Here is a 10668-nt window from a genome sequence, read left to right on the forward strand (position 1 = left end):
AGTATTTTATTAGAAGATGTGTGACAAAAACTTATTCTTGGCTTTAAAAGCTTAATTAATTTAAAGGTATTAATTCCATTTCTAGACAATAATATTAAAACTGAAGGGAACTGACACGACAATTTCTCTGATCACCCACTGCCAAGATTGTTTCTAATTTTACTTGGGTGAAACCTGGGAAATATATTGTTAGCACTTCTCTGTTTCCTTCTCCTAGCATTATAAGACAAGAGTTGGCATAGTCTCATTTTATTTGTTTCATTCAGAGACCTCCTCACCTTCCCTTTGCCTTATTTTTTCTTCTCTCTTTCCCCTCCCACCTATTCCAAGCCATAAAGCTTTCTGTAAATTATGGTAAGCTTCACAGCTCTGTGGGTTTAAAAAAACCAATCTCATAAAATAAAATTGGTGTGGGTTTTTTTTTTTTTTTTTTTTTTCTTTTTCAAGCAGAACACATGCAGGGTGCTTAAGAAAGATGTGAAAATGCTTTCATTTGACTACCCTCATTTGAGGGCAATTTTTGGCAACAGATGAAATTCATGAAGAACACAAGGAATAAATTAGCAGGTCATCAGCATCTTTGCAGCCACAGAATATAAGGAGAAAAATGATGATGAATAGTTAGGCTAGGTGAATCAATAGATAAGTTATACATTCAAACAAACAAACAAGCAAAACACCACAAAAAACCCCAAGAAACAAAAGCCAAAACCAAACCAAAACCAAATGTGACATGAAGGTCACTGTTTCTTTGACACCCCTGAAATTACTAAGTCAATTTGTGGTTGTTTTGGGTTTTTTTGTTTGCTTGTTTGTTTTCTACATCTCCTAACTTTCAATGCATCATTGCTGTGTCTGCCTCAGGTCTTCCACAGACTGCTCTCAAGAGTTCAATAGTTACAGTTCCAAATAGAGTGCTAAAGCAGAGTCTCACAGCCAAATTTTATATACGTCAAACAGTTCCCTCAAGCATGTCACCCAACACTAGTGGAAACATTTGGAAATAATGGTCTAGTACAGTACACTGTGTGAAAGAAAAAATAATAGGAAATTTTTACCTTGAGATGACTGTATGTGTAAAATAAGGATTTTTAAAGCCTTGTTATAGGAGATTATATAGAAATGTGAGGGATTTGTGCTTCCTTTGAGTAGAAAGTTGTTTACCACTTTCCACTGTCTTATTGGTACCAGATCTATTGCTGCTGCTGCAAAGTGAATATGTCAACAAATCAACAAGGAAAGATTTGTTTCTCTTAATAAGTTAAATTAATAGAAAATAACCCATCTACAGCAGTCTCAGGCCAAAACTGGGAGCTAAAAGCAACTAAATAATAGGAATATAACACCTTGCTGCTACATTTAAGCATTCAGAAATTCACCATATGCTTTATGTATGCTCAAGGTCACAGGCAGCCAATGGCAAAACATAAGAGCGTTTTTAAATGTTATAAACTACCATCTTCCAGCTAAAAAGGCACTGAACCCAACACATAATAGACTTTAACACTGGAAGGACCTAAACTATTATTATCTTCTAGTCTGATCTTCTGCAGTATTTGGAATTGTTGTAACCAATAAAGGTTACAAATTACTCTGTTTTCCATGTATAATCCACCCTCAGATAAATCAGCACCCCCTCAAAGAACAGTGTGCAGATAACCCTCAGATAATGTACAAGTTAATGCATAAAGAATCTGGGTCCAGGCAGTAGGCAAGACCTAGGGCAGATTCCCTCCCTGTCAGCACTCTCCATAGGACCTTCTTCTCCACCCCACCATCCCATCGCCCACACACTCTTAGCACTTCTGACACTTAGAGGTCAATAAATCAGTTCAGCATAGAGCTGTGATGGCTGCCAAAGGTGTGAGGAAAGCACGAGCATGGAAAGAGGGAGGAAAGCCATAGAGAGGCTGGGAGGAGGAAGCACCAAACACCAACTGGAATAGCAGGATATAGATAGGGAAAAGCCTTGTACTCATATGGCAACACATGACACATGGGAAAAATCCCACAAACCTTTATTTTTATGGTTTAACAGCTCACTCTCCTTGGTGGTGTCAGACTGGCATGTAAAGGAAAATTCTGGAATTGAAAATCTCAAAGCCTCCTTGCTATCTTCATGTACATAATAACTTGTAATTCCTATATATGTTAAATACATAGGTATGTGTGACCAAGTTTATTAATGTAAGTAAATGTCTATAAATATTGGAATTTCAAATAAAATGTCAAAAGTTCACACTTCCATAATAAAGTAATTCCAAAATGAGCCTTGATTTACTGTGCTTTTGTGTATAATAGTCTTCAGCAGTTGACCCCATGTTCTCTCTGAGCTCATTTTTTCCACAGTACTTCTAGTTCACTGCATTTTCTAATGTTATCCTTTCCATACCCAAAGATTCTTCTCTTTATTAATTATAAACTGGATCAGAGTTAATTTATACTAGTTGGCTGGATGGTATGGCATTTTGACTGATCAGACCATGAGCCAAGTCAGACATGACAGCTGCTGAGCTCAAGACTTTAGGGAAGAGGAAGAAGAAAAGGCACGGGACACCAACTTGAAGCTCTCTCTTCTCTACCTATTGCTCAACTTGTAAAAAGTTATTTTTTCCCCGAGAACTTTCTACCAATTTAAAATGTTCTTGAAATTGCCAAACAGGTCATATATAGGTGAAGATAGAGAGCCCAACAGCATGGTAACATAACCTTTGTTTCCCCTAGCTCTCAGTATTTGCTCAATGCAAAAGTACCACATTTTTCTGGTTGTAATCTTTACAAGTCATATCATCCTCCTAGTCAGGAAAAAATCCCCACTTTTTGGCATTTGCTTTGTTCTTTATTTTGATTTAGCTCACCCTCATTTGATGCAACACCAGTCTACTCCTGAAGTTATATTACAGCTACAGGATATGACTCCTTGTGCAAATAAAGGTTAGATCTCATGAAAGGGGACTAACTGCATTAGAAAAGGGTATGTATGCATACCACAAAATATTTTTCTGCAGGCTATATTATGCTTTATGAAAGCAAGAGGTAGGAACAAAAATTACAAAAAAATTAAGTCTGACTTTGGCAACCGAATCAGGAAAGTCAAATTTAGGAAGAGATACGTAAATGTTATAGCTATTGAAGATTAGCTTCATACACTATGAGGAAAGAAACCTGGTGAGTCTTTGACATGAAAGTCATTCACTGTGTTGGTTCCAGCTCCTCAATATACTGTCAGGAACGTTGTTCATTTTATGGATTAACAGATTATTGTGAGATTAGTACAGACCTGACCTTGGGCTGATATAACAATGCATATTATTGCCTTTCTTGCAATTCTTGTTACTCCCTAAGCCAAGAGACTTCTCTTTGGTGGCAATGGTTACCAATAGATAACATTTTCCTCTTTCAGCCTTTGGCAGTTATAGCCAAAATACTGCTGGATAGAGCAGTGCACACAAGGTTGTTGTGCTGCTTTGAGGAAAAAAAATAAGACCTGCCCATCTGAATTCCTTATGAGTATGCAAATGCTTGTCTCTCACTTCAGGATGTACGTTCTCTAAATGAACTATTTCAGTGGTAGATGAATCTGTCACCTTCAGTTTTCCATTTTGGCGGAAGACACCTTTGTTACATTAAACAGGAGGCTTATATAAAAGCTTTCAAATAGTTTTTTGCTTGTGGCTTTTTTGTGTTACTTTTTTGTTTGGGTTTTTTGTTTGTTTGTTTGTTTTTCCACAGAAAAAAAAAAGCTAGTTAACAAATTTGAAAATTGTATGGGTATTTATTGATTTTGAAGCTATTTCACCTATTTTTAAGTTTGAAAAAGAATCTCCTATGCTTAAGGGGAGTGCATTTTCTCACATCTTACTTTTCAGTAAGGAAGAGGAAAGAAGAATAAGATGAAAACACAAAACATTTAGCTTTGCTAAAAATTTGTATGAAGTTCGGTTAACTATATCTTAGTATTATTTCCTAAGGCCATATTTTTATCCTTGCACCCAAATTTTAGGTGAGATAGTATCTAAGATATCCTAGAATTATAAATAAAAGGTTTTCAAAAGAGATTGCTCATCTGCAGTTCAATTGTCTTTAACTATACCCCGAGTAAGAGATAACAATTTCTTGCAACCCCCTTTTATTGGAAGGGGAACTGAACTGCTTACAGTTATGCTCAGCGAAATAATTGGGTCATTACAGCAGAATTAGGCCATCTGCATACAAACACAGAGATGAACAATAACAATACAGAACCAAACCATACACATTTGGCTGCCATCTAGCACTGAAAATGTCTGTGCACCCACTCATAGCCATGTTTGACCAGAAAGAACTGTAAAAGCTTGACACCTTCCCAACCTTTATCCATTAGATATCCAACACATACACAGAAGGCACTTTTCAAAGTATAATGACAGGACAAAACCATATACAAATATAACTTCTTGCTGATACTGCTACCCTGCAAGTCTTATGCCATGGACTGAAAAGGGGGATGTCTCAGCTTGCAGTTTCAGAGCCATTGCAGACTCAGGACAGAAAGGAAGGATTGAGAGGGCAAGAGTGAAGGGATGCAAAGGGGTATGTCTGGGTATTCTTGTTGATGATTTACTCTGTTGAGGCAAATCACTAAGAAAAGGAAAGCATACAGCTGGGATGGGGAAGACCAGGCAACAGGTCAAAGCCTATTTTTATATCCTATCTAAAATCAGTTGGATGCTAATCTCAGAAATAGAACAAGAACAGAAACATAACCTTCCCATCCCAAAGTAGATGCCGAAGCCACCAGGCTGCAGAACTACGCTCCCTATCAAAGGCACTTGCAAATAGATGCATACATTTCTATGCTCCAACAAAAAAACCGGGACCAACAGGGAGCTGAGTATTTTAAAATTAAGTAAATACACAAAACCACATTTGACAGAATTCTAACTTTTGACAGAGTTCTAGGTGTCTGAACCTTAAGCAAAAGACTGGGAGTCTAAGTTAAATGAAATACCTTCATGTAGTCCAGACACCAAAGAAGAAAACACAGGGATATCTGCCTAATTATGCAGCAATCCCACCGTCTGGATGAGGTGATACAGCTCTCAGGGCCTCACATGCTCTCTCCAGAGTACACTCTCAGGCCCCTGCTCTGGCATCAGCCAGAGAGCTGCCCCCTGCAATGACACCCTGTGCACCAAGCACCTCCTTGTACAGATCTAAAGTCCTTTGTCAGAGTCAGCTTTCAATTAACATGCGTGGGGCTCCCAGCCAGTTGCTTTGGCTGGTGAATAGGTGAAGAGGGCTTATGAATCCCCAGCCATCTCTCCTTTCCCTTCAGCTACTAACTCTGCCATTCATCTGGGAAAGAAATAAATAAGGTACTCTCTGTCATCCAGTAAGATACAAGCTACTTTTCAAAACATAAAACCTTTGTTTAAAAGAGAGCCATGTTAGACCTCCCTCCCCAGAGTGTGTCACAGCTGCATTCCACATTACAGGAAAAATGTTTCCTCTTTATTTCGCTACAAGTGCATTTACCAAACTGCCCAAGAGGACCAACTCTCTCACATGTCCACTAGGATAACTACTTTCATGTGGCTTTCTGACAATTTCAGTGAGGCATTTTGCAGGATCATGGTTTAGGGATTAAAATTTTTTTTTACTTGATATTGTTGCATTAATTTAACCAAGTTAGGAATTTAACATAACAAGCAGTACCTAATCAGACTCTTTAGCTGATTCTTGATCTATTTAAAGAACAGTGTTACATTGTTTTACTATAAGTAAACATGCCCCCCTCCCCCTAATTCTGATTTTACTTCTCAAAAATAAATTAAAAGAAAGTAATTCAACATTTCTTGGTGGTCTTCCAGAATATGAGCATCTTTTCATCAACCAAAATGAAAAAGCAAAAAATAGCTTGTTTAGTTTTCTTTTGAGTGCCTTCCCCTCCTGCCCCATTCTGGTTTTTAGGTGGAATTTTTATAGCTCCTATTTTCTACAAATTGAAATAAGTGCTTTAGCATCACAATCAACTTAATGTACTATGGAAAGTGGCCTGGAATACTGCCAAATTGATACTTCATTATAAAAGCAAAGAGACTTGTACACATACTAACTCCTCATGAAATCTGTAAATTAAAACCCGCATCATGCCTTTAATACTGAATCCTATTTATTTTTCAGTGTAACTTGTTTAAGCTGAACAAAGATTGCATTTTGGCACTGTTTTTCTATTTTGTTTCATTTCATGGCATATATCACAATTAATCATCCAAAGCTATGAAATGGTCAAAGACAGATTACTGGAGGTTTTAAACAGTGGCTTTTAATACTGAGAGAAATCGAGCTTCCTTGTAAAACATGACATTCAGTGAAGAATTGCATGGGAGAAATTCCAGCAGGGAATAAACTGCAATGAAATTAAAATCTACTGGAAAGGTACCACTCCCTTTTTGATCTTATGTTTTCAATCTAACTACCATGTGCAGCACTATGGGTACACTACCATGGATTAGTTAGCACTCTGCCTGCTCTTCACACAAAGGAATTGTTTGGCATTTTTCAGGGTAAAAAAAGTGGTTATATGTAATCTGTTCTTTTTCATATGTGCAATTGCATTTTTTTCTCAAGTTAAAAATGCTGTCAGGTGAAGTCAAATTTGTAATGGTGCTCTTCAAAGAAAAAATGTCATTGCCTTAACTTTGTCCACCAAGGAGGCTTTCTGTCCCACTAAGATCTTCCTAATTAAGTCCCTTTTAGGCTGCCAATTACAGCATGGCTACTTCCTGAAAATAATTGCTCAAAGTACAAAATCTTCATTAAGGACTGTAAGAGTTCTTCAAATTTGCACGGGAAATGTCTGCAGCTGCAAGGCTCAGGTAATTGCACTATTGTCTCCTGAATACAGATAAAACACAGCTTTATTTTTTAGTTAAATTCATACGACCCTTTTTAAAAAAATGGCTGTATTCAGTCACACAGGAGCTGCACCCTCTCTATAGTGCTCTCTCCAACAGTTCACTGAAGTATAAAAATTGGAGTAGAGACATTACGAGAAACAATACTGTACAAGTCCTTTTGCAAAAGTAAATGTATATTTAATATTTCAGATTCTCTCTCCACTACTCAACACTCATTATATTACAATCTATTCACCCTCACGATTATCCAAACTAATTTCTTACAAAAACGTGGATATTACAGGTATTGCAAATAGATGACTCAATATATTAGATTTGTTGTGTTTTTTTTTTAAAAGGGAAGATATTGTTTTCTCCATTATGTGTGTATTCTAATAATGTATGCTCAAAGACATTACTTCAGATGTTTGCTTGGTTGCCACTGATGTAAATCACTATTTGTACTTATTTCAGAAAGCTGCTTACACGTTTTTGATCTTCAGAAATCCTCTTGCCAGCAATGATACGATATAGGCAACCATAAGGATCTCTGTTTTCCACACAGCAATTAAGTGATTCAGCTTGGAGAAGGATATTCTTATTCTATTTAAGAAGAAAGAGAATAAAAACCAAAAGTATCAGTATACCATGGCCCAGTGGGATAGTGTTGTTTATATAGCTTAATAAGATTCAAATCCATAATGTATCAGTATCTCTTTTTTCTTATACCCAGAGGTAACTCAGTTCCACTGAGGCTGTGGGAATCATCCTTCATGTGCAGCACCATCACAACAGTGCTGCTCTAATCCTGCATTATCTGTGAGATTTGTTAGCAATACAATTTATTCCCCAATCTCTTCAAACACTTCACAATCATTAAGTCTGTTTTCTACTCAACTAACTCTGCAAGAAAGTCTGAAAGTGCCAGGAGTCAGATTTTCAGCTAGTACGAATGAAAGCAAATCTGCTGAAGCATCAGGGAGCCACATCTACTTACACAACTTAAGATGTGCCTTCTTCGTGGCTCCTCTCATTTTCCTGACATGCTCTCTGTCACTTGAATTGCGAAAGCATTTAAAGCCTCATAAAAAGATATCATGCTTTCACTTAGCACTTTCAAATTACACTCATTATCTAGTTCTACTACTACTTTTTCTTTAGACAACCTTGCCAGATGGATATTTTGGAGGAGGCACTCTATCAGAAATCTGTGTGGTTTTCTGTTTCCTAAACTACATATTTATTACCTGTGAGCAGTTGACTCTGCATCGTTGATTCATGCTCCATTTGTTTCTCGCATTTGTTACCATGATCATTCTTAACTCTTCTTCGAGTTCTGTGTTTTTATTTGGGAAGACTACTAAACTAGTAATCTAATCTAGGTTTGTTTTATTTCCGTCTCTATATACTTTCTTCTGTTGTTTAAATACAGAGACATTCTTAGGAAAAAAGTTTTAGGAGTTTTATCCTTATGATACCTAGCTTATCAAAGTCAGTGCTGGTTGATAACCAGCTCTTCAAACAGTTAGTTCCCCTTTGCCCCACCACAACTATTATAAAAACACTTACCACTTTATAAATTCAACTAAAACATTTTACTGCTGAACAGCTGGTTTAGAATCTAACTCTTTTACAAAGTGAATGGTGATTCATGTTATTTAGCATTAAACAATAGGCTTACGTTATATCAAATGCATAGATTAAAAACCTGAGTACAAAGAATTTATTTGATGTGCAAGAAATCTAGGAAATCGTACATAAGGCAAAGGATGCTTGGTACTAGTTGAGAAGGCTTCAAATATGAAGTGATATGCTAACTTTCACAATGCTCTTAGCATCTGATCTTTACAATAAGCAGCACGCCATATATACAAAGAATGTAAACATTAAACTGCAGCTACAAATATTTACTGTAGATTAGATATGTAACTAGAATGATCTAGACACTCTTTTACAAATCCCTCTGTTTGTACAGCCAGTAATAACAGAGGGTACAAGAATGTCCACGAGCAATGTCACAGTTGCTGCCACTGCTTCTTCATTACTGCAACACAGTAGCTTCCTACTGACACCACATACTTGCATATAATACAGCCCAGCAAGAGAAATCTGCAGCTTTTCTTGACCATACCTTTATGCTAGCATACAACAGCAGTAACTACACATGGTGTGATTCTTACCTCAGTTGCACTGTGCTTTGGAGGGAGTAACTCCCAATACCGTTATGCTGGCACATCAGGTGACTTGCTGAAGCAGGGAAGTAGAAAGATACCCATAGCAGTGTGAGAAATGTGCCTATGAAACAGAAATAGAAATCATCATGTGGATCTTGGATAAATAAGAGGAAAGCAGGAATACGGCATCACAGCTAGTAGAAATGGTGAGGCAGTGTGGCGCTCTATCCTATAAAACACGATATTGTTTCCTCAATTACTGTGGTGGGATAAGGCTCTGGGAATAAACACACCATGTTCAGCCGGTCCATAAGCCCTGCCATCTTGGATCAAAGATTACTTGGGTCAGGGACCTTGTGCAAACTTTCATGACTTCTCACCTTCCCTGGCACCTTTTGCTTCCACTGAAAAGCTTCAGCTGTAGTGAAATAAAAGCTTCAAGCTCAAGAAAAATGATGCTCTTCTTGCAAGTTCTACGGGCCAAGTATGAACTGTAGTAAAACAGGAAATGGGAAGACAGGAGCAGGAAAATTTATACAGTATTGTAGAAATTATCTTATTAATAGGATTGTCCCTGCCAAATAACACCCCCCTCCTTTTCAAAAGCTGTTTACAGCCTTTTCCAAGGCTGCTTAATGGATTTTTTTATCATGTCTACAATTACACTGCTCTTACTAAATGGAAAGTTTGATTTTAAAGATCTCCCACTTTCATTTAGTGGAATGTCTCATTTGTATAATCCAACTGCTTCTGTTCCTTGGAAAGTATCCTGTTGGTTTTTTAATTAAATATCTCTAAGTTTCACCACATTTTAGCTGGGACAAAAACTTGCAGCTGCATTTGAAATTAAGAAAGAAAAAGTAAAAGCCAATACATGTTAAAATAATTGTGGTACAGAGGTGTTTCATCTTGTTTCTAGATTCTGCTCAAGACATTGACAGAGATTGTCATATCATGACACAGACCTGCTCAGAGAAACTGTAATCACTAGCAGCCAAAAAAAACAAATCATGGACCACTCTGTGGCTTTCATTATGTCTGATCTCACACTCTGACAATTCAAGTCAGACCAAAAATTAGACCCATAGGCCATAAGGGATTCACAGGCATATATAAACGGTTAATAAAGATTTATCCAGAGATAAGGAACTCATCATGCAAATAGATGAGGGTTGGTTTTTTAAAATTTTGTGATATTCATTCTTGTACATGTGAGAAAGCATAGAAACGAGTCCCCCTATTTCTGTGCTTAAGGATGGGTTTATCTTTCTGACTGCTTCTAGGTCTCTACTGTATCAGGGAAGGCTGGGTGGAAGGCAGGATGGGAAGAGGAACCTCCAAAGGCAGTTGATCCCTTTTAAAAATGTTTTCTGGGTTAAGACCTCTAAAAGGTACCTATCTCTTGCTTACATAAAGAGCAAGCTTTGATAAATATGTCAAATGAAATATCCCAGTTCAGATGGCTGAAAATATGTGAAATGCACCACAAACTAAAGCAATACTATGGTTCTCTACATCTAGGATGAGATTAATCCTTGTGAAACAAATATAGCTCTTAAATCTTATTTGCACCCTAATGATTGAGGATTTAGTATGGGCTGTATTTCCCTCGG

This window comes from Apus apus, chromosome 4, assembly GCF_020740795.1.
Source record: "Apus apus isolate bApuApu2 chromosome 4, bApuApu2.pri.cur, whole genome shotgun sequence".
NCBI classification, from domain to species: Eukaryota; Metazoa; Chordata; class Aves; order Apodiformes; family Apodidae; genus Apus; species Apus apus.